Consider the following 25491-nt stretch of genomic DNA (forward strand, 5'->3'; position numbering starts at 1 on the left):
CAAAAATAACTGACACTGGTTAAGAAAAGAAGAGCTTCCATCGTAGTTTGACGAGAATTTTAAGAACGAACCGCTGGCCGTTGAGACAGAGGACATGTGTTCTATGGACTGCGTAGTCAAGCAAGCGAGTAACACCTAGGGAAATCAAGCGTCCTGTGCTTTTTATTTGCATAAAATGATGGGACTATCAAGTTACATTCAATATTGAAATCTTTCTTTAATTTTCGTGGTTTCTTTGTTATTTTTCAACCCCATTCTTAGTTTTAGATTGTTTTTGGTTAACTTTTCGTTAAGGAAATACTGCAATACTGCATTTACCAATAATGATACAATAGAAAAAATGTGTGGGCTATCAAAACCATAACGTTTTTACAAAACTGTTTTTTACATTTACTTATTTAATACATCTACAAAATCTGATTCTTAAAAATGATTTATTTTTATTTTTTATTATTAAGTACTTAAGTGTATGAAAAGTCGAATAAAAACAACAAATCAATATTGTCAAATGAGCAATTTGTTATTTGATGTGTCAGGATTTTCATCTGCACATATACTAAGAAAATTTAATTTAATATTAAAGTTAAATTCACTTCTGAAATTACGCGACAGCAGTGATAATTTTATGAAAGAATAAACAACAAATGAATTATAAATATGATTATTCAACACTGTTACCACCAACAACTATATTTTGTTGGTAGAAAGGAAAAAAACCTTTGTCGCGACAAAAATAATAAATTATAAGTAGAAGCCTCGTTCGACACTAACCGAACGACCTGCCCATTGAGAGACTCTACAGGCGATAGAAACCACTCTAAAAAAGACGAAAGAGTCATAAAATAACAGTAGTTGCAATGCCGAAGCGCGTGCGTGCGCTGAGAACTTCCTTGTTTAATTTACAACGGGGTAGAAAGTTTTAACAGCTGAAAACGAGCTGCACACGGACGAATCCGAGCCTCTTCCCTTTTGTCCTCTTCACGAGCTCGTTTTTACGCGTTACGCTATTTCGCTTGGGTGCGAATCGCTCATTCAAAAAGAAGTGCAAGCTGCAAATTAGAAAAATAACAAGCTTCCTACCGATGCCTCGAACGGAAACTGTACTTTTTAGACGTAAGCGTCACTTTTACAATCGCTTTACGGCAAGTCAGTGTACAGAAGGGCTAGTTAAATTTAGCGCTCGTAAGGCAACGTTGGGGGAAGCGCTATTTATTAGTCATAGATACCGAGGACTATTGAGTCAATTTGGACTACTTTCTTCCTAACGAAACCAATTTTAAGTAAATTGAAATTATTAAAATGATTTAAAATGTGCATAAGCTAAGACATAATAATAGATCTGAAATCTCATGAAATCTAAATATTAGTGCTTCGTGAACAAACTTTATTTGTAAAATAAAAATCAACTTTTTATTTATGTGTCCGCTTATTATAATATTTAATTTTCTTAAGCTATGATTAAAAATAATACAAATTTAAAAAATGACTAATTACGTTGACTTATTCTGACTACTTTTATACCCATTGTAATATTACTCAATAAGCATACCACACTGCAAAAGGAGCAAACCATTTCGTCCATTTTTGGTCTTCCTAAATGTATATACATACATTTAAATCTTACTCTTGTAACATTTATGTTACCACTAATGACACAAATCGTTTTTTAAAGACGATTTTCAGTTTGAATGCCACCACACTGAGAGAGAAAAATAATAAAAATGATAGAGAAAATCGAGCAAAAATTACCATTCTGCACAGTAATTTAAATGCAAGTTGGCAAAAAAAAGTTATTATTTTTTACAGCTTATTTTTTAAGAAATTATAGTTTTTACAGTTGAAATTATGGTTTGAAAAATAATATTGTGGTTAGAGCAGTATAAATTTTCATGTAAAAAAGTAAAATTTATTAACCAATTCTTTTGAGGTTTACTGTTCCAGCACAGTAATTTTTACTGTTTTAACTGTTCAAACCATAATTTTTACTGTTCAAACTGTAATATTTAATATTAAAATTTTTTTTCTTCTTTTTCGTCAGCTTGCATCCGATTTACTGTGCAGAATGGTAATTTTTGCTGGAACTTCTCTACATTTTTTATTTTTTTCTCCCAATGCATATTGTCATATGCATTATTAATTATTACATTATATAATAAAATATTACGTGTAATTTTATTTTATTTTAACATAAATCAAATGAAGTTGTTTGTATAAATATTTTTTCAGAGTAACAATAAATCAAGTAGCATTAATCAACCTGTTTCAACTAATCACACAACGAATAAAGAGGCTTCAGTCACGTAACAATCAATCTTTTAAAATAGGAATTATTATTTCTGTTCTCAGCATTTACACTACCATTTTACAAATGTATAAAATTATTTTGAAACCAGAACTCATTAAGACCTTCCACGTGAGAGTGAATATAGCCTATGGATAGATACAAGATCTTAGCCATAAGTTATCCAGAGTAAGAAGAGGGATAGAGGCGGTGTGTGTGAGGGGGGGGGGGGCAGCGTGCGAGTAAAGCTGCAAGAAAGTCAGTAGCGGCTAACTTCCTAGGGCACCCGTGCGGTTGGCCGCGGAACTTGTAACTTGAACATTGTCAGCGGCTGCGGTTATAACTCGGTAATACAATTTGGTATCTCGGCTCTAGCTGAGTCGGGCGTTCAAACGGAATCAATATATAGAACGAATGGCAACTCTCGGTTGCAGCAAAAAGTACATAAACAGCTTTTAATGGTGGCCTGCCACAACCGCACCGGATCTAAGGCGGATTGAGCTTTATTTTATTAGCCTCGAAAATAAGAGACAACCTTGTACGCGGTACTGTTGACTAGGAAAAAATTATCTGAAGGTCATGAGTTGTGCTATCATCCGTGGTAGAGCTAGTAGGCAAAAACTATATGGCGAATGACTGATGAAAATAAATAGACAAGCGTACCGAACGAAAAGACAAAATATTGATGGATCAAACGCAGACTTTTAATAAAAAATATGTCAACTTTTAGACGAATATTTAAAACCTCGCTTCGACTCATCCAAAAATTCATTAAATTTCAACCTCGATTTTTAGACATAAGCCACTACATTAATACTTTTTTTATCGTTAAAAAAAATACCTCTACCAATTGATTGATGTCGAATTTACTTTTAATAGTTTTCTATATTTTGTATTATATTTTCCTGGAAATTTTCCAAAGACTTTCGATAGTAAAGCTATCTGTCCCTACATCATTAGTCATACCAAGCAACTGGAACGATGTGAAAAACTGTCTTACTTTATTTTGGTATCAACATTAAACTTTGTGTCAAACGTTTTTCAAGATTTATTTTAGAATTATGAACAAATCATTTTTTAAATAAGCTTTTATTCACTAAACATAAACTAAGTAAATTCAAAAAACGCTTCTCGTTAGTTAAAAAAGTTGTTTGTTAAAATTTTAGAAATTTTATGAGAACTATTGAAAGAAAAATATTATTTATTAGTGTAGGTGAGTAAATTTATTTAATAGGCCTAAAAAAATATAGCGTTGAAGGTTAAGAATTTTTTTTTTCAATTTATCAATGTTTAATTTTAACTTGGTAACTTTTATTACAATAATTTAGCAAAAACGCGTTACCTTTAAGGGCTGACACTATAGTTTAATAATGTACTCGTTAACGCATATCGAGTTTTTTAGAATGTTTACACTCACTTATTATAAAGAAAAATAATACAAACAAATATAAAATTGTGATGATGTAGAAAATGTTTTGTAAATGTAACAGAAAAAATTTTTTTCTGTTATATAATTTTATGAAAATCGTACTACTGTTATTTATAACATTTATGTCCATAATTTTTTTTTTTTTTTTTTTTTTATAAATATCAAATAAAATCATTTACTTGTTGAATTGTAAAAATTATAGTAAGAATAGGCAATAAAGAATACCAATACATTCGATCAAAAAAACGTACAGAAAAAAAGCTACAACTGCAGGTAATAACGCGTTCTCTTTAGAAATATAAGTCACGTCAACTCGTTTCTCATGTCTCAAGTACATTCACGCCCTTGATTTGTTGTCTTTCGTAAGGCTCGATGCGTCAATTTTGATTTCGCAAAACAATCCAAGCGCGCTGCGAGAACAAATGCAAGAAAAACTGGTGTACTTTACATTTATGCATACAAGCACAAGGAAAGTTACCTCATTTTGGTATGAACATTAAACTTTGTGTCGAACATTTTTTGAAGATTTATTTTAGTATTGTGATTAAATCATTTTTTAAATAAACTTTTATTCACTAAACATAAACTGAGTAAATTCAAAAAACGCTTCTCGTCAGTTAAAAAAGTTGTTTGTTAAAATTTAATATTTAATGTTATGAGAACTATAGGAAGAAAAATATTAGACTTAAAGAGAAGAAATAAATAGTTTGAAGAATTGCAATTATTTACGTTATTGATGGTCATGCTTGAATCTCTTTTTTTTGTTGAACCTATAGTATTACTGTTTGGATATTAATTGTATTAAAATAGTATTGCTGACAAAATGCTTATATGTCGTATACGACAACAATGACAATATTATCGTCGTATATGTTCTAACAACTACTACTTCAACTACTCTAACAACTACTTCACTTTTCTGTTGTCTCTTGGAAACACTCTCACCATTCTATTTTCTCCATTTCCTTGCTTTGCTCGTATGCTTCGACGACATCTGTATCTTATTCTACTTTATAGGTTTCTACCACACTCACATGAGCACACAAATTCAACTTTTTCGTACATGAGCAAGCAGTTAACAGTACAAGGATACTAACGCTGTGCTTATGCGCAGTACGAGCGTGTACGAACAAACTATTATGACTTACTCTACGTTTATAGCGTTACATCTGATGATTTATCCGAGAATCCTCATAATATTGCAATATCTTTGCGATACTACGGTAGGAGTGGTATATAGAACTTTATGAAACAAAGACAGACTTAATAGAAAGGAAGTGCAGTATTATTACTAGCAAATGTATCCGAAACTTGACATTAGTCAAAACATATAAAGCATAACAGAATATGTAGCTGCATTATCAATTTTTCCGTCGTGATGAGATAAAAACGATTTTGAACGTCTTATACTATATTCTTCAGTACCTACTTACTGCTGTCTTCGGTGCTCTCCCTATAGAGAGGCATATACAGCACCGCTCCCAAGATCTTCAGTAGTATAGTGGTCAGTATCCCCGCCTGTCACGCGGGAGACCGGGGTTCGATTCCCCGCTGGAGAGATTTTGCTTTTTTTTTTTTCAACATTTATCCAATTTTTTCCACTTTATCAATTTGTAAAATATTACATATGAAGGTTCCCTCAAACTAGGGTTTTATATCCATAAGTTGTAAAACAAATTTATTTATTTATATGATATTTAGAACGTGTCTGAATTTTTTGGGCGCTGTTTTTTTATAATAAAGGAATAAAAGTCAAGTATTCAACCTAGAAGAGAAAGAAATTGTCTTTAAAAATCGCACGTATCATTAAATACATTTAAAACGGCATTTACAATTTGAACAAAATTTTAACCACACATGGGTCATTCAAAAACAAAGATTAAAAAAAAAAAATATTGAAATCGTCTGTTTATAAACAAAGATACTAACGTTAATGAAAGACTTTCAAATTATTCTCATTTTTAGGTACAAAATTATTCACAGTAACATTATTTTTAGGTTACATTTTTTTTGGTACATAAAAAAATTTCTTCTAAGTAAAAAAAAAATTGCGGCAAATAGAAAATTTGAGGGGTACCTTTTAATTTTTCAGCAGTACATATTTAATTCGGAATTCTTCCAACACAAGCGAGATTAACGTTGTTTGATTTTTTTGTGATGGTTGCATCCTTGTCATACTAAGGGTTGTACGCAAAAAAGTATTCTAGGATTGGTTTTAATTTTTTGGTATGTGGTTACAAAAATAGAAATTCTTCTAGTTACGATACTAAATGTTCTTAATTGAAGTAGTTTAAAGATTACAGAAAACTCTCGAGAAAACTAAACAAAAGATAGTTTAGTCTTTTTCGTTTATTCATTACCCCTGAAAAAATCCAAGTTTTTTGGCCTTGAATAATAATTGATATCCAGAACATCGGTTACCATCTACCCATAACAGGCTACTTCTTGATGCAATGTATTCGCTCTGTACTCATTGTAATATAAAGGTAATGCAGTAATTATATTATTTAAAAAAATTGCTATGTATAAGCAGCGAGAATAAATAAAAATATAACAATAACGCAAGTGCTTTGAATTCAAATTTGTAAATAACACAAACACGTTAACTATCTCTTTACTTTCGTAAAACAACAAATGACCAATATCAATAAATAAACCATAACAGATCTGTAGCATAATGATAACATAGCTTGAAAATATTTAATTAACGATGAAAATAAAATCAATAGTTTTATCTCACCTTATAACTTCATTCATTAATAGTATCATGTAAATCTTAACAAAATTATAACATACCAACATTTTCTTTACCACTGACTTTACTCGTGACTTACAAGAATGGCTACGATGCCATAGTAAGTGCAAAACTAAGAATGATTTTATTAGACATTTATTTGTATTTACTGCTAAGATATAATACGATATAATAGCTAACCAAACAATTTTTAAATTACTTGAACACGTTTTAACATGTGTAAAATTTGTCTCAGGTATTAGTAAATAATGGATTTTGAAGATTTCCATGAAGAAAAATTTTAATATCAAGGGAGATGGGTAACGAAAAAATAACGCACAGTTATTCATTTAACTACTTCATGAGACCTGTGTATATTAAATATTTTAAATACTTTACCTTACATAATCAAAATCTTTACACACATACAAAATGTAATGATAACCCAATTTTTATCACACGAATTTAGAAAAACTTTGTGTATGAAAAATAAAAAAATCTGGTCAAAATACTAACTGAATAAGTAATGTTACAGGCATGGAAAAAAAAATGAGCGACCAGAACATGAGAACAATCTTGAACAATAATACATTCACGAATGCACGTAACAACACATTTTTATAGCATCATTTCCGACGTGCACTTGTGAAAATTTTGAACTATTGGCGGAATCTTTACCATAACAGCAACTCGTCTCTTTTCCTGCATTACAATCTCCGATCTCGCTCACACGAAGCTGGTAGTTATGCAAAACTAAATATGCGTGAAAGTTTTGTCAGCATTCTTTTCCGTCGTTCGTTTCGTTTCGTTTATTGTTTCGGTTTACTCAAGAAAACTGTGGCAGAGGCGTCTTATTTCAACTATTGTTTTTACTACGACCAATAGAATTCAAAATAAACTTTGACTTTTGCTTAAAGTGTTGATTTTTCTTCTCGCAAACAACGACATAGTACAAACTATAACTATAAGTTGAGAGTATGCATCTATCTTAAACTAGAAAACTCCACCGTATATCCCTATTTAACCAACAAAACAAGTTTTCTTTATTCATTTCATTTAATATTTCAAACTTGAATTTGCTGCTCTTAATAAACCATGTGATTAGTTTTAATGAATTACTCATAGAATAAAAGTGCTTTACTTAAAAAAAAAAATTAATCTTTTGTACAGTACATATAATGAAAAATTGTACACTAAAAAAATAAAAATTGTTGAGTTCAAATACTTTTTCACCAAAAAAATATGACGTTTTTTCTGTTATTTACAAAGCTTTGCTCGAAGTATTCTTCAAAAGATAAGCCGATGCACTTGATATCATTCGTACCAACGAAATCATTCATACGTACTCGCACTTCTAACAAAATAACAGGTACAACGAGCCAACAGCAGAACCTCCGGAATTATAACGTCAGCAGCTGGCCGAGCATGTCAAATCCATGTCCATGCCCCTCTGATTCCGGTTATAATCCAAAAAGTATAAAACAACGTACATGGTAAAATCCGACTGCATTGAGCTGTTGCCTTTTTTTTTGGCCGGCGTTTAAAAAAAACGCTTCGCGCATCTATCAAGAGAATCCCCCGACTAATCTGTTATTCGGTTTCTACCGTTGTGTTGTTGTTATGGTATGCCTCGCGGCTAATCATGTGCATATACACGTTACCGCGGGCTAAAGCGTCTTTGATTCCGTACTGGCTGAAGTTTGATTATTGATCGACGTGTTTCAATGCTTTTCATCGGAAACTTTTTTTTTCTGTACCACTGAATTTTATAAAATTGCATATCAATGATACGACCAGCTCTGTTTACTAACACTTTTTTTTTAACCTAAACAAAAAGTACTTTAACCCACATTTTTATATTTTTGAGAGCTCTTGTGAATACCACCTAATTTTTAACTACGGTCGACTTAAGTAATAAAATTTATTAATAGAATTATTCTGCTTGCTGTAACTTAAATACATTTCTAAACATACAATGATAATTAATAAAAGATAATAAAGGCTGAAACGAGGGCTGAAAAAGGATTTAGTATGTGTGATGTTTTGTTCTACAGCTGGACTCAGACTCAGAGTCTTCGTAGAGTATGTAGAAGTTAATGGTTCTGATAGTTTTTGGCTTAGCTTGGGTACTTCAGTCGGTAGAGCATGGAATTATTAGTTTATAGGCTAGTTGCTTTTTGCCAATACTAATAGTATAGGCGAGTTGCAGCTAGCACCATCATTATAATTTATAGCTCAAAAAAGTTGTAGTGGAATTGTATTGTTCCATATTAACTTACCAGATGGCTCAGCGATATAAAAATTAGGTTAACCATTATTACTGACCTGAAACAAAAAAAGATTTTATCAATGAATTTGTCATAGTGAAATTTTTAAATAAGACTTGCATTACATAGGTTACATTATTACTGCTATTATTATTATTATTATCATTATTATTATTATTATTATTATTATTATTATTGTTGATATTATTTTTTGTTTTAATTTTACTACAGTCAATCTATGGAAGTACAAGATATATAAATCTGAATTTTTCTCTGAATTTTTGATTTAAAAAATTACATTGCAAAACGTATAATTTTGTATGATTAAAATAGTAAGTACAATCAAACATAATTTTCTCCATTGTAATACTTGTTTATAAGAACTATTGTATCGAGGTCGCAATTTCAAATAATAGAGAACTTCTCGGGGACAAATGCACATGTCCGGATAATTCCAGACACTTAAATGACACTAGAAAGTGACATTTTACAGCGCTAAAAATACATAAATGCAACAGCGTATACGTGACATCTCACTTGGAGCGGGGACAAAATTGATACTTATACGTGTACCAGCGTTTTCGTTCGTCATACAGGTAAAAATTTCTCTCGGCATTAAACATTTATTTCCTCGCAATCGACCGTGAAAGTAAGAATAACATAGCGCCCAAGAAACCGTAAAAAAAGACACTCGAATCACTCGCGCCGTAAAAGAAGAGGAGGACCAGGTGAGTTTGAAAGTAACTCTCTTGATTTTTTGGGCGCAAATCGACTTTTCACCGTGCCGTTTTCTCCAAATAAAACCGGAGATTTTCTCTTTCTCTCACACGTCGCTTAGCGCCGATGATGGCAATTGGAAAGTAAATTGAATTCACGTCACGTGCTTGTTCCAAACTCCTCATCGTTGGCAGAGATGTTTGCAGCGAAGAAAAAACCACAAGAAAATATGATAGAATCCCAAAAACGTCGGGATTATTGAGCACTAGCGTGAGCAGAGTCACGTTTAGGGTGATAATTTTTTGACGACAAGACGGGACCTGAGTTTTCAAGAATAGCGATGAATTGTATTCTGAGAAAAAAATGGAAAATTTTTTTATTTGATGATAAAATAAAAAATACAGATTTTTTTTTTAAATTTTCAATTAAATTAATTGTACGTTAAACGGAGGGACCATTCAGTCCCCGAAAATCATTCAAATGATTCTTACAGATGTTCCGTAGCTAAATAGACAAAACACATCTTAATCAGATCACCAATTTGATAGAAATTCATTCAGTGTCGAACAATCCACGTACCAATTGATGATTTTCTCGATAAGTTTCCTTGACCATTTTCTTTTACCCATTTTTTCCAAACACTCAACTCAGATCTAACAAAACTCGTCACGCGTGAACCCCCATCGTTACCACGATCGAACCGACGTGTAAAGCCTAAATAAAATATAAATACGCACGTACAGGTATAAAAGCAGAAGTGAAAAAAAAAAGAAGAAAAAGTAAGCGTGAATACTGCGTGCACGGAGAGAATAGCCGAGAACGTAAAGAGTCCTAGAAGCGCGAGTATTGAAAAAAAAGCGAGGTGATTTTATCCAGCGGAGCGTGCACACTCTCGTTCGTTATTAATACGACTCTCTGCGTTGGCTTTCCTGGATCGTCAGCTACAGATTCGCGCCGACGGCCAAAAACGTTGCGGCTCTTGTTTTCGAAAAAACAAGCCTTTACTGAACCCTCGGGAAACAAAGCGCCTGCGTCCGATGAATTTTAAAGGAACTTTTTTTTATCCACGCGGTGTTGCGATACACAGGTTTTAAAAAAAATTTTTTTTTACACACGAATATGAAGTTGATGTAAAATACCTAACAGTGAGATATAAGTAATTCATGAATAACCTCATTTTCAATCAACAACGAACTAGTGTGTTTTAATAAACGAAAACTAATTTTAAAATGTTGCTTGAATTTTTCTCTATCGATGAAAAATAAAATAAGTCATCAATCTCTAAAAATAGTAATTATTTATTTAGTTATGAAGATGAATTAATTTGGTAAGGTAGCGGTATATTGAAATACGATACCAATTAGTCGACAATACATATGGTATTAGAGATTATGTGTGCCTTACATACATTTTTTACTTGTTTTAGATTTTTTTACATGAGCAATAAAGGTTTTTCTCGTAGTAAATCGTAAAACTTCTGAAACATGTGGCCTAAAAACAACAATTTTTGTAAAAAGAGTTCTTTTTAATATTTAATTCATGATAGAGGAACTAGGTAAAATTTGTTAGCCACACCGAGACACATGTAAAAATAAAATCAGATTTCATTTTTTAGACTAAAGAAAACTAGATTTATGTGTATTTAAGTGTTATACGAGTAATCCACTAAAAATATCTCGTTTTTGTGTCCCATTTTATTAATAAAAAATCTTTAAGGCGCACTATTGAAACTATGCTTATTCTATTCGTAATGTCATGTACTACGAGGAAAAAATTTTGAACGCGGTTTTCAGTGAAGTTGACACCTTTTTTTTTTGAGATTTACACGTTAAAATTACATTTATAGATATCACATGAATAGATGTAATTTCAACGTGTAAATCTTGAAAAAAAAGTGTGACTCTCACTGAAACTCGCGTGAAAAATTTTTTCCTCGTAGTACATGACATTACGAGTAAAATAAGCCCGGTTCTAAGGGTGTGCCTTCAAAAATTTTTTATATTAAAATAGGGGACAAAATCACGATATTTTTGGTGGATTTTCTCATATATTTTGAAGAATTGAAATAATTTTTTTTTTTCAGTAATTTATAAAGAAAATCCAAATACTAATCGATGCTATCGAGTGGTTTACCTTACAGTACTAATTTTTTTCACGTTTTGTGCGTGTATTGAAAATTCCAGGTTTTTTTTGTAACAATAAGAATCCAAGCTTGTGTATGAATGACGCAATGAGACAATCTCATTGGCGCTCAAGGAGTCTCTTGCTAAACTCTGCCATGTGAAAAAGAAACGTAAATGAGAACAACTACGCTTCTCATGGAAATAAACACTCGTGTAATAGTATCGCAAAAACATCAGTGAGTAACTTAAAAGTATCTACATTTTCATGGAACACGTCCTTATTTTTGCAACGTAGAAATGTTTATATTTGTAAAATTCGTCAAAAAATTATGTTAGTTCTATTTAAAACTTATTTTTATAACTTTGCAATGAAAAGCTTGATTGTTTGTTTTGTTTAATAAAAAATTACTATTAGTTTGTTATAGACCAACTTCATAACTAGGGACAAGATCAAACATAACCTATCTTTTGACAAGTCTATGTTATGGCACAAACGTGGGCTGATAATTTATACTTCTACGAGAAATAGGTGAACATGGCATTAATATATAGATCGAAAAAATCAAATAATTTAAAATTAATGTATCATAGTTATGTTTAGACAGGAGTTTCATTACTTAGTGGTGCTGTTTCATAATTGTATATATAATGGTCTGAAGTATCGATTTTCATATGTATAAAAAAAACCTGTTTTGAAAAATAAAAATTGTACTTAAAAATTAGAATAGTATGTGTACAGCCATAGCTAGATAAAAACCAAAATGTCTAGCATTTTTGGTTCGTCAACTTTAATATTATAATTGAAAATCCATGGAGGTAATTGTATTCATAACAGATACTTTCACCATACGTGGTATTAATAAAAGAGAGGAAAGAAAAATTTTCCCAAGGGGGTATAATGTAACTCGAAAATTACCATCACGACGACAATCTCGTTGTGCTCGTTTCCCTCGCATCATCCCTTTCACACGAGCGTGGCTCCTTCAAAAGAAAGACTCCACGATAAAAGAGAAGCGAAAAAGAAAACGAAAAGTAATCCGCGTAATAAGTGAAAAAGATATCCGTCTCCGTGGCTATACGTGGTGCATCTGCAACCATCGGCCAGTACCTACAGAGAAAAAATTCTGAGAAATAAAACATGGAGAAGGGGGGGAGGGTGAAAAGGACTGGACACCTGAGAAGGCATCAAATTTCGGACGAGGAATATCGCGTGTCATAAAGCCCAGAGTGGGGGGAGGAGGAGAGACAGGTGAAAAGGTGTACGTCCGTTCGTTCTCGAATTCGTAAGGCTGGAGTTTTCCGGGCCGGCCGTAAAAAATGCGAGGCGACAGCGATATGCTCTTATAACGCGCTTTTCACCTGACGCTCGGCTGCTCTCTCTCGCGTGTGTGTTACTACTGCGGATGGGTTGGAGGCGAGAAGGGGGGGGGTACTGCGCAACTACTGTTATTATTTCACGAGTCCGCAAGAGTCCGTAGTGGTCGTCGTGTGTGGATAATGTCTTTTTTGTTGGGGTGTTGTGAGTAGTGTGGGCGCGGGTACAGCATTATCCTCAGCGGAAAGGATCTGGTTCCGGATAGTTTCTGTTTTTTAATTTGGTCTATTACATGTTGTTTTTTCACTTGGAAACAAATAAATAGTGGGCATTGTAGTTCAACAGAACTTTTTGTGGACTAGCAATTCTTGTTGGATTGACAAACTTATAAATTTTACAAAAAAAACATAAATATTTATTTTTTAAACACACAAGAAAATATAATTATTCAGACTGGTAACTACGAGAGAGTAAAGTTTTTGCACATTAAAGTATTGGGTAATCAAAACTTTGGTTATACAGTTTAAATTGAAGCAATGACATGAAAGATTTTTTATTTAAATAATAAAAAAAAATAACATTAAATATTCAATTAGTACTATGTGATTCATATGATATTGAAAGGTACTGCTGGGTACAGCTGTATCATGAGATATCTGCTTAAAAAGTTTTAGAATGGATAGTCAACTGTAAAAAGTTTTACCCTCTTAGGTTCTTTATGAATTCATTTTATAACAGTAAGTAAGTAGTAGTAACTTATTAGTCAAGAAAAACTTAATATAATTAAAATAAGTGATGAGTTGACTTTTTTGTCTTCACCACATTTCAGAATGGAATTATCTAGACTAATGGCAGAATAAATGCTGAAACTGTGAAAGCAATACGAGTGATAAGAAAATGCGAGAAAGTGTTAGTATTAACTCTACGCATTTTTTAAGAATGAAATATGACGTTGTCTTCCAAGCTATATTTTAAAGAATTTTACGCTTTCCAGGTTACGAAAGAGGCCCTTTTGTTTCTGTGCAAGTTGATTTCAGGGTCATGTAAATGATTTAAAATCAAAGATAGCTTTATACGTCTGACTATATCAATTGTATAAGCAATCATACTCTAGGTTGACCACCTCGATTTCCAGCTTTAAAAGGGCACTTCAGTTCATTTCGGGACAAAAGTGAAATTCCAAAGCAACGAAATCGCGGATTAAAACAAATCCACCGCTCGCACAGACGGAGCACTCAAATAACGGACAAAGGGAGAGCCGATCTCTCTTTTTTTCTCCACTTGACACACCTATACCCCACCAATGTAATTTTCAGCTGATTGACAGCAGAGAGAGACGTACCGAAAAGGGCAAAACCAAACGTTGAATTTGGTTAGTGCCCTCGACGGTCGGCCGGACGGATGAGATTGTCCTGACGTTGATAGGTCGGTGAAAAGGGGAGGAAGGGAGAGAGCTAGCGCTTAATCGAAAGCAGTACCGAAAACAACAATGGCACGCGAAGAGAGAGATAGAGAGAAAGGAGGGAATGCGAGAAACTGTAAAGTACTCGCCGCAATGTTGCTTTATATATGCGGACTCTGTGTACACAGAAACGGAAGCTATCGAAAACAGATTGCAACTTTATCGTTACCCGTCCTCGACGACCTCCCCCTTGAGTTTTCCCATTTTTTTTTCTCTCCCTCTCTATTCTTGTTTACTGTACACGTTGTTTGTTTATTAGTTTTTTTGTTTTCACAACATTTTCACTATTTGCATTGATAATTGTTTACAAAAGTTCTATAATTTTTTTCTATCTTACAATTGAACAAAAATTTGAGGGGCATTTTAGGGGAGTGAGTGAAACAATTAACCTTCAGTTTTTTTTATTATTTTTCGCAAGTAAAAACCGAGTACTCGGGACAAACACATCAGTGACACATAAATGAACCTCATTCATAAGAAAACACAAATCACATCTTCGTACAAAATATCTCAGAAATCTTTTTAATGCTCAATAAATCAAACAGTCGACCAGCAGTCAACACATTCGTTACACCATATACAGTTTCTCACTCGGGCGTGTGGCTCGTCTTGCTCCCTTAACGCCGATGGAGCCATTTGTTTTCTCACACCAGGAGGGCGACACTCACTTTCAGTTGTTGGTCGACGTCTCATCTCTCCCTCTTTCTCCTCTCGATCAGCACCGAGGAGAGAAAGCCTTGGCTCGGCTTGTCCCCCGAGCTCCCACAGAAATGCCTGACAGCTCTATTGGCCCATAAATACGTAGGTGTATACAGGCTGGCCAGCATGCAATTAACAGGCGAATCAAGTGGATTCCTATTGACGAGCTTTGTTGGGGGTGTGAGCGAACGGTGAGAGGGGGTTGCTGTCGTTCGAGGCAAAAGGGCCCGGGCAGGTGGTACTCAATGCTGTCCTGTGATCAAGGCGACGATTATTGAGGGATTTGCCGTGAGGTAACGTTGACGGCTGGTAAGCCGCGGATTGATTATAATGTCCTCGATAATGGCGCGCGAGTTGTTTCAGGGGCTATTTGCACCATCCATGGGTGTGTGCGTCAGAGTGCTTCATGCTTTAAGTTTTGGTTAGTGATTTTCTAAACAGGACTTGATTGTATCCGATGTTGCATCGATCGTTGACAATAAAGAAGCGTTTGTACGGAATTTCGTCAAAAATTGTGTACAAAAGTTAGATAGCATAATCTAATTTTTTGTATTAACTTTAACTGGCAAATAAAACAAAAGCATAAACGTTTTCGTAATAAGTAGTTTATTTGTTATGAGTGTTTTTAAAAACAATAAAATTTACTTTAATATTAAATTTGAGTCGAGTCATTGGTTAAACATTTTTCGTTTTAATGAAAGACAAAAAATTTAATACTTCGTTGCATTTTTTAAATAATTCTGATGATTGTATTTTAAAACGTTTATTTTTTAAATCATCTAATATATACGATTGAAGGATAGTAGTCATATTGTGATGGTATTTCATAATCACGTTAACAATGAAAGACTCTATTCGAAATTATTCCAAGATGGAGAAAATGGTTTTGAGAAACTGCTATTGAATATTTTCAATTGATTTGTACAGTCAAATATAAATTATCTCATGTCTAGTTCTAATTACGATATTCAGTATATGGTTGAAAAAAATTATTAAACCACCATATCTACGAAGTACAATTTAAATTATTGTAAGTTAAATTACCCGTAATAAAAATAAAATCAAGACCATATAAATATGTACTAAAAAACACATAAATTTTTTTCTCTTGTATTAAAAATACAATTTGATTTTTTTTGTCACCCCGGCGATGATTTTGGCGAAACAATCAATGGTATGAGGAATAAAAAGAAAAAACACCCTTTCTCCTTTAGTCGTTAATTCACCGTACACAACTCGTTTCGCCTCGAATGAAGTTACTGTACCCTCAAGGTTACAAAGCTGCAAGGGGGCTCGTCACACGCGAAGCGACGCGAACAGAGGCACGTAACGAGCGCGCATGAAAAAAAAAAAAAAAGATAAAGATGATCAACGAAAATTTCCCACTAAACTCGACGAGAGGAGTACACGACGAAAGGAAAAAAAAGAGCCGAGGGAGGCCTTTTTCTTTCAATTTGCATAGAAAGTTTCAACACACGCGCCTGCCCGGGCGCTACGAGTGTATACAACATTCGATTCGATTCAGCGGAGCTCAAGTGCTTTTAATGCGATTCCGGTCTGGTTCTTTGCTCGCGAAAAAGACGACGGAGCTATGAATGAAAATACAGGTTTAACGACGGGCCGAGGGCAAAAGAGTCGCGTTTTACACAGCTGATGGGATTATTTTTGTGGGAACGCGCGCACCGGGGACCTTTGAATAATCTTGATTTTCTCATCCCCCCCTGTGTACCTCTGATGTCGGTATATCTGAAAATTACGCATACAAGCGGATCCGAGCTCGCCAGGGATGTAAAGGGGGGCTCTCGAGCTGTCATTAGGAGCGAGCAATTTTCGCGGTCTCCGAGCTGAAGATCCGCGGATGCGATTCCTTTCTCTAAATTATCATGTCCATTTGATTGAAAATTATAAACACCGTGAAATCTACCATGAGACGAGTTACCATGTGACATTGGTCTGGGCTCCATCTCGTGGATTTGCAATTTCGTTGGTGAAAAACTTTCTGTTTCTCCCAAGAAAAATGATCGAATGAAGTTATTACAGTTTAAAACCAACTCCTGATCGTAAAACTTTATACTAGACACTTGAATTTAAATTTCTCCATCAGAAGTTGAAAGTATGAAATAACATATCTACAACACTTAAACTGGGTTTTGAGTGAGGCATTAGAATACTTATTAATATTTAACGAAATTTTTTTTTTACTTTACGCATAAATAGTTATTAAATTAACAAGATGCAACTTTTTTTTTTATTTCCCGAGTTGAATGCCAGATTTTTATGTTAAATTCTTTATGTTAAATACTTTTTGTCTTAAAAATCGGTAAGGTCGTTGTGAACATAATTTTAAATCATCACTACTAACCTTGTCCTAGTGTTTCTTTACTATGAAACTATAATTGGCACATAACTATAGTATTGTATTAGATTCTACGTGTAATCATTGCAGAGAGCTTTTACATATCACGTCCCTATCTTTATCCTCTAATCCTTTTTACTACTCCTAATTCACTTTCCTCCAAAATGCGAGTCTTTCGTCCGAGTCTCTAGATCAAAGTTCCCCTCGTCATCTATCCCACTGGGTATTATTTGCAAAGCACAGCTATGGCCTAGAGCACAACCCGGTCTTTATTAGATTTAGTGAAGGGATCTGTTCCATAAACCATCCAACTTGCTGCATCGGTTTTTAAAGCTGAAAGTGACTTTACCGATGAGCTGGCCTAGGTGTGTGTTTCCTTCGGAAAGGAAAATCTAATCATCGTCTTAAACATTGGATAAGAGATTTTTGGTATCCCGAAGCCCATAAATTTATCAAGAAGATCAGTCATAGCTTAGATTGCTAAGACACTAGTTGCCTGAGGCTAGGGTTCTTCTAGTATGGCGAGACTTTGAATCTCGGTCGGATCTATTCTTTCAGGATTACTTTCGTACCATGGGTTGAGACTAGTTGGAAAATGTGGGGGTTAAAAAGGAAATTGTGACGTCAAAATAGGGTTACAAGGGATTAGTTGATAAGGTTGTGATGGGGATTATCTCGGGGATTATTGGGTTAGTTAAGAAATTAGAAATGGGGCGAGGAGGGGCACACCTCAAAAGTAACTAGGGGTAGTTTAAAAATGAAAAAAAAGTAATGTGAACTCATTGAAATCATCTAGTTCATTTACATCAATTAACTGCTGAGTTTGTGCCATCATCGTATGGGTTACTCAACAAACAGGTTATGTTTGATCTTTGTCTGTTATAATTAAATGATTTTATAATGAACTTTCTAGTCTTTCTTTTAAATGCATAAAAATATATCAATACACGCAATAAAAATAAGTGTAGATTGTCCATTTATCCATACAAAACTCTGCAGCCCTGTAAGCTGGTAATAAATAATTCTAAAGTAGTTTCTGATCAGCTAGATAATTTGAGAAATGAATTTTTTGTTCCAGGATAAGGGACGTGTTCTATAAATATGTAATTGTACCTTATTAATAAACGAGTGTGATTACTAAAAATCACCACCTTAACTGTTAAGACTTTCTTACATATTAACAAAAAAAGTTAGCTTAGTTTCTATTATGAGAATCAAACTTTTGATCGAAATTTTCCCACGGTAAAACTAACTAGATACTTTAGCTGCAAGTGTTTTTTATCATAAAATGTACTATAAATCTACTCAATATTTCAATACTCGGAAAACTCTCACCTTATAAAACAGTGATATATGAGTGACATAAAAGGCATTATCACTCTCTTATCCCCCCAGCTCGGCCCCTAGCGCCCAAAGCTCAGATTCGCCATCAACTCTTCAGTGAAAGCTTTGGCAATAATCCCGAGGAGCACTTGAAAACTGACACCGGAGAATCAAAGAAGAAGAGGAGTAGCGACCATAGAGCGGGAAACAAATAATTAGAGAGAAAGAGGCGCGGATAATTATGCATAATGGGGGAAGAGGGAGGAGGGGAGCTCAGTGACGATGCGGACGCCACTGGCCTGATGCCAGCCAGGACTCTCGCCAACTCTATACAGTGTTTATATGTGTACATACCTGTTGCTCGGAGAAAACGAGAGTGTATGTATACACGGTGTGCTCGTGGCTTTTTTTCTTGGCAAGTTTGCTTGGATTACCGCAGGGGATCGTGGGACGTGTTTTTCAGGGAGTTACTCGCGATTCTTCCGCTGTGACGAGGATCCGTTATTCGAAAGTGATACCGTATGATACTTCGCACGTTTTCTTCGGAGCTGCAAATAATGCTCTCTTTTATCGTTGTACCGATTTTTGATGAGAGTCTTCCGTGAGTACGTAATGCGATAAATTGCATTGAATAATATTTAATTTTTCATTTAAAATGCAATTTTTAAGTTTTCAAAAATGTTTTTCGATGATTGTTTTGGTGAGTTTTTTTTTATAGTATTACTTTGTTTCAATCAAATACGGCTGAAAGACAAAAAAAATATCTGCTAATTGGTAAAACATTTTTCGGGTAAAGGGAGTACTAGGGAAAGTTACGTAGCTAAGAGCTAGTTTAAAAAAAAGAGAGAATACTGTTACCGAGTAATTGAGGTTAAGCTAGGTCAACGAGAATTTTTACGGTAACTTTAAGGTAAAAATACTTAAAATAAGAAAATGTGGTGAAACTTTGGCACCAATTCCTGCAACACTTTTTATTTGTTAATACCTAAAAATATTACTTAAAAATTTTCATTTATATGTTCTTGTCCACTTTAGCACATGTGTCCTTTGTAAGTAAATTATGTGAAATAACTAATGCGTCACGTTTTACGTTTGAATTAATAATGTATCAAGTAAATGTTTTAAACATAAAACCAAAAGTAATACCATTCTCGGAAAATACTCTAGATACTAATCTCGATCACTATTCACAAGCATAATATACTTATACCACCCTCTCATTTTAGATTTGATCAGCTTGAACGGATCGTATGACTAAGTAAATACTTTTTTTGAAATTATTCTTTTCAAGATTAGACGTTTTGTAAGACATTCGCAGAGAAAGGGGAAGAGGAAAAATTTCGCAATCTTATTTCACATTAAACTTTGAAGGATTCTATTAGAAAAGGAAGTTGTAGAATTTAAAAGCGCACCAGGACGGAGAACGTCAGGAAATAATGTTAAAAGTTATAGAAAAAAAAAAAAAAAGAAAGAAAAAAAAAAGAAAAAAGGTTCGAGAGAAAATAAAGTGAAACTGGCGAAATGATTATTCACGGAAAATATGCAAAAATGAGTGGGTAAAAAGAGAAAGATAAAGAAGAGCGGAGAAAGATTCATTTGCAGCTCGGCTGGAACTAAGAGCAGAAATTACGTGGAAATGCGAAAAAGAAATTGAATTCGGCAAATGACAAAGGAATAATGAAGTGATAGAAAAATAAAAGAAGACCCAGGGAGATATGCAGCGACATATTGAAGTAACAGAAGGCGATAAATTTTTTTTTTGTTATAAATATGCTGAGTTCTTCAAATAAAAGTGAAGTCGAGTAAAGAGACGTACTCGCGCATAAGGATATTTTGTGATACACAGTATTATATTATACGAAGTTTGTAAGAACGCTTTAAAGAAGCGATTTCAATTTCAATAAAAAAAAATTTCAGACTACACGGCAATCGAAGGCGATGAAGGAGACGCTTGAACGGGAATAAGCAAAAAAAAAAAATTCGCGCAAAGCTTTTTCGCGACAGTAGCTAAGCGAGGCGAGTGAAAAATAATAATAATAATAAAGTTCGCCAGGAATCGTTCTCCTTACCTAGTGCTTGTAAAGACGCCGAGAGTAATAAGAAATAGGAAAAGAAACTGAATTCGCAACGACAGATGAGCAACGAAAGGCCAAGAGAAGAATAAGGGGGAGAAAAATTCTCGGAAAAATACGTCTCGATTGAAATCGCCTTGGAAAAAGAAAGATAAAAAATCAGATGCAGCAAATAATTTATTCTCAGAGGCGAAAATAAAGGAGCAATGAGTCTTTTGATTGTTGTTACGGGTGTCTACTTATGATATCGGGAAATTTTTTTTTTTTTTTACTATAAAAAACAAATAAATTTTTTGCTGGGACAGGGAAAACGATTGTTAAGCTGGCAAAGTCGAGGACAAAGTTGAAATGTACGCTAGAAAAAGAAATGCAGGGCAACAGGGTTTTTATGCTAAACTGGGAAAAATATACATCAATTAGTTACTTTTACGAAGCCACGTATAAATAGAAAGTCAGATTGTGAAAAATTTTTAATTAATTGGCTTAGGAGAAAAAAAAAGAACACGTAGAGAGAGAAAAGCGGGAGGTAGTTAACAGGTTAAAGTTCAATAAAAAGTTGCAGGAGTTTTTGACGACAATATATTATGACATGGCAACCTTTTATTAAATTCGAACACAATGCGTCTACGTTATTTTGTGCTTTACACTCATATCAGCTCTGTTTTATTTTCACTTATATTTAAATGTTGTTTTTGAAAAAAAAAAAAAACTAAATTTTTTGTAATTACGCGTAAAGTTGATGATGGTACTTTTTATACGAATAAAAGTTTATCATTCTTTCACAAAAGTTATTCAGAAATGTTTACCGTCACATTTACTTCAAAGAAAAATTTATACTAATGAACTTGTACCTTAGTTTTATGGTAAAAATTACCCCAACGCTTTTTTTCACAAAGGTGAAGGGGAACATTAATCTAGACTATATTCAAGTCAATAAAAAATAAATTTTTAATTTTCGTTAACTATTACACATCACTTTAAATGAACGTATACAAAATGAAGTGAATTAAAAACACGAATGTTTATCATGATCGATTATGTTAATCATACGTCTCCTAATGGGCGTACACATGTATAGTGATTTGTGATCACGAGACTATTTCGGGCTGTCGTAAAAAAAAAAAAAAAAAAAAGAAATGAAAATTCGAAGCGATTCAAAGCATTGTTACGCAACACTGTTTCGTTACACGTAATTGACAATAATATTTTTCTTGAATCGGTTTACTAATGAACATAAAAACCCTTTCATACCTTAGATTACCATACACATGCGTACATTTGAAACTGTTATTATTATAGAAAACGTTTTACGTAATAATTCTGTAATAAACCCGTTTGTATGAGACATACGTACTTATTCGACAATTGATGATAATTCGAATTATGTTTTTGATGTAGGTGACTGTGTTAAAAAAAATTGTATACCTTCCGTACATGCGCATGTCGATTTTAAATGGCAATTAAAATTGAAATAATGATTCATAACATAAACATGTTACTTTATCCATATTTAATTAAATGAAATCCTACACTAAATAAATTTGTAATGATTAAGAATTAAATTAGATTACTAATTCGAGTTCTCAGATAAAATTCATCCTTTAAATGTTAAATAACAGCCTGAAAACCAATTAATTAAGTTAAATTTCATTTATTCTATCTAATTTTTTTTTTTTGCCATTTCAATTCTGTCTCGATTCTGTCAGAATAACACAAGCGACATTTCCATGAAAATTTCGCAATAATTTCGTCTACGTTTCCTCGGCTTTTTTTGAATTTAAATACAGATTGAGCTAACCTTCGACGAGCGACGCGCGTCTCTTGTCCAAACGAACGAACGGACGAACTCTTGGTAATTAGTACAGTTTATTATACAAAAAAGGACTCATTAGCCGCGTACGCTAGTTTCCTGAAATCTCATCAGCAAATTGTTCTCGGAAGCATGTACAAAAGCAATATATATTTTTCGCGTACCAGCATAATGTACAAAAGAAGTGCATAAAGGTGGAAAATGAGGATTAATGAAAATTAAAAATGTGACGAAAGTGGGCACAATCATTGATGTTGGAAAAAGTACAATAATAAGGCACGAGTATTGGTAATGCATCATGTCCGCATAGGTTATGTATAGTGGAATAAATCTAATATAAATTCATAAAATATAAAATAAAGTTATTTGTTTCTTTTTAAAAAAAGTGTAATAGTTTATCAGCAAAATAGGAATTTGTTTTATTGATGATTTTATTTGTTTTATGTTTCTAATGTTTGTTATTTCAGAGAATTTGCACAGTAATTAATTAATAAAAAGTGGTTTGATGAATTTGTTCAATAAAAAGTGGTTTTTTATTAAGAAAGATTTCTGTTCCGAAAATTGACGGCGTCATCCCCTTAAATTTAGCAATAAATTTATTCAATGCTTGTGAGTATGATTGATTATGTAATTACAATGACCTAAATGTAAAAAACGAGTATTAATAATCTATAGCATGACAACAGCAAAAATATTTTAAATCTCAAAAAAAATTTTTTACTTCTAAAAAATGGCAAAAACGTGTGATTTTTTGAAAAAAATAATAATAAATAAATATGATATGTCATAGTCTGTGAGAAAAGTTATTGAAAACTATTATCTTACAAAATTTGAAAAAAAAAAATTTATATAACTAATAAAAGATGGTTTTTTTGGTAAAAAAAGATTTCCGTTTCAAAAATTGATGGTATCATCTCCTTAAAATTAATTCAATACTTATGACCATTACTGTTCATGTTAAGGTAAATGTCCCTATTCGTGGAATGTGTCCCTATTTATGGAATATGAAAATTCATGTATTTGTTATACAACTAACTTGAAAAAAAATTGTGGTGGTTGTATATTTTATGGATCTTTATGAATTCACAAGAAAAATTTGATTTTACATACAATAAATGACCAATTTTAAAGATAATTCCATAAATAGGGACAAAGTCGTACATAACCTATCTTTTGAGCTGTACGTATTATGGCACCAAACTTCAACGAGGAATGTATATACTTCTAGTAAACAAGTAAACGATATAATTATTTTTGTTAAATAAAATAGTGTTCTGCAAGTGAAAAAGCTTTAATTGTCTTAAAATATTATAATAAATTTACGTTTTTTAAAAAGTTTCATAAATAGTTTCATAATATGAAACAATAGGTACAATATTTCATAATTATACATATTATTAATATGATTTGTTGGAGTATGTAAGATAAATCATTGGAAATGACCTCCTTCTAACCTTGAAAAAAACTTTTTTTTTTAATTCTAAGCAAACCCCCACCTCTTCAAGTCTGTCACTCATTACGTCGCTAACTAGTCGGTATATCTCATTGTCATCTCACACACGCCAATATGGAAGACAGTGCAAAAGTCCGGTGAAATGTCAACTAAGGGGACAAGCGAAAACTATCCAATTACCAACTAGTGAGCGCCACCAGCAACTAATTAAAGCGCCCAAGCTCCCCGATCCCTTCTCTCTTGACGCTAGGCGACTATGACAACGACGCATTTTCAATGAAGGCTCTTGCACAAAAGGACCTCTCGCGCGCGGAAAACAGTACCGACGGCGACGATGACGTTGATAAAACGGTTGGTGCGCGAAAATATCAACGGTTGGACGTCATTAATTAGGGAAGGGGGCATTCAATTAAACATTACTCTCCGGATCTTCTCGCTTTTCCGACCAAAAGGCAACACACACAACCCGTGCCTGCAGAGTCTTTCAGAGGAAGACAGGAGGGAGGTCGAGGGTTTATGATTGTTCGCATGTATGGCTGAGTGCGCTCATGACGTGACACAGCTCAGCTAATTAACGAGAGCTTCTACCCTACAGCCGCTTACTTCGAGCCGGATATATGTGCGCTAAATATAAAGGAGGGTCGCGCGAGCATGTGCGAGTGTATGTATGTATTGTTGACTTTGTTCGGGTTATCACTGAAATGGGGTGTACGTAAGAGACATGGTTGTATGGGGTGTCGTTGTCTGCATGGGTATTTGAATGGTGCGATATTGAAGACGTTCGACAAGTTATAATTAATCGGAGACACGTCTTTGCATAATGCAGTTGAGTTTTTTATCTCGTGAGAGGTTTTGGAACAAGTGAGAAGCTGGTTTAGCCTTGTGCATAAATAATGTAAAAGGAAAGTGTTGGTTACCACTTTATGTATCTTTCCATGAGGAAGTACATGATAAATATTTCCTAATAATCCGTTTTTTTTTTTTTTTTTTTTTTTCCTTAATACAACGTCAATTACATATTTATTGAATGAATATTTTAACAGTAATATCTTTTTTTTTTTTGACAATGAGATAGCATAATTAAAATTACGCACAGTGCATCGGTTACGAGGAATAAAAGAGTACGAGTGATTTCGTTGAAAGTTTTAGATAGGTATAATAAAAGATAATGTTACCCCTTGTGTAACTAGAAGCTCAAATAGCCATATAGAAAATCCCTCGGGTATCCTCTTGCGCGATCATTTGACGTGCAATAGTGCCGTCATTTTTTCTTTTTCTTTTTTTTTTGTGGTTTCGTTTTTCACCGAACTAAACTTTCTCTAAATTGCGTTTGCCGTAAGCAATAAATAATTCTTTTTTTTTTTTTTCGATTAGGCTTCGCTTAATTTAAAAATTAACTTTTAAAAATCGTCGACACAAAAAAAAGTGAATGTGCAAATCGATACACCCT

The 25491-nt window shown here is 33.4% G+C and overlaps 1 protein-coding gene and 1 non-coding gene across 2 annotated transcripts in view; one reads left to right on the forward strand and one right to left on the reverse strand.

The window, feature by feature from the left end:
• Positions 1-25491, reverse strand: part of qin (tudor domain-containing protein qin) — a 264240-nt gene that overhangs the window by 204353 nt on the left and 34396 nt on the right. The gene's annotated exons all lie outside the window — the stretch shown is intronic.
• TRNAD-GUC (transfer RNA aspartic acid (anticodon GUC)) lies at positions 5198-5269 on the forward strand. The gene has a single exon. It is a non-coding gene; the product is annotated as a tRNA-Asp (tRNA).

Source organism: Copidosoma floridanum, unplaced genomic scaffold (assembly GCF_036245765.1).
Source record: "Copidosoma floridanum isolate Cflo_tuat_1 unplaced genomic scaffold, Cflo_Japanese_pri ptg000035l, whole genome shotgun sequence".
NCBI lineage: Eukaryota > Metazoa > Arthropoda > Insecta > Hymenoptera > Encyrtidae > Copidosoma > Copidosoma floridanum.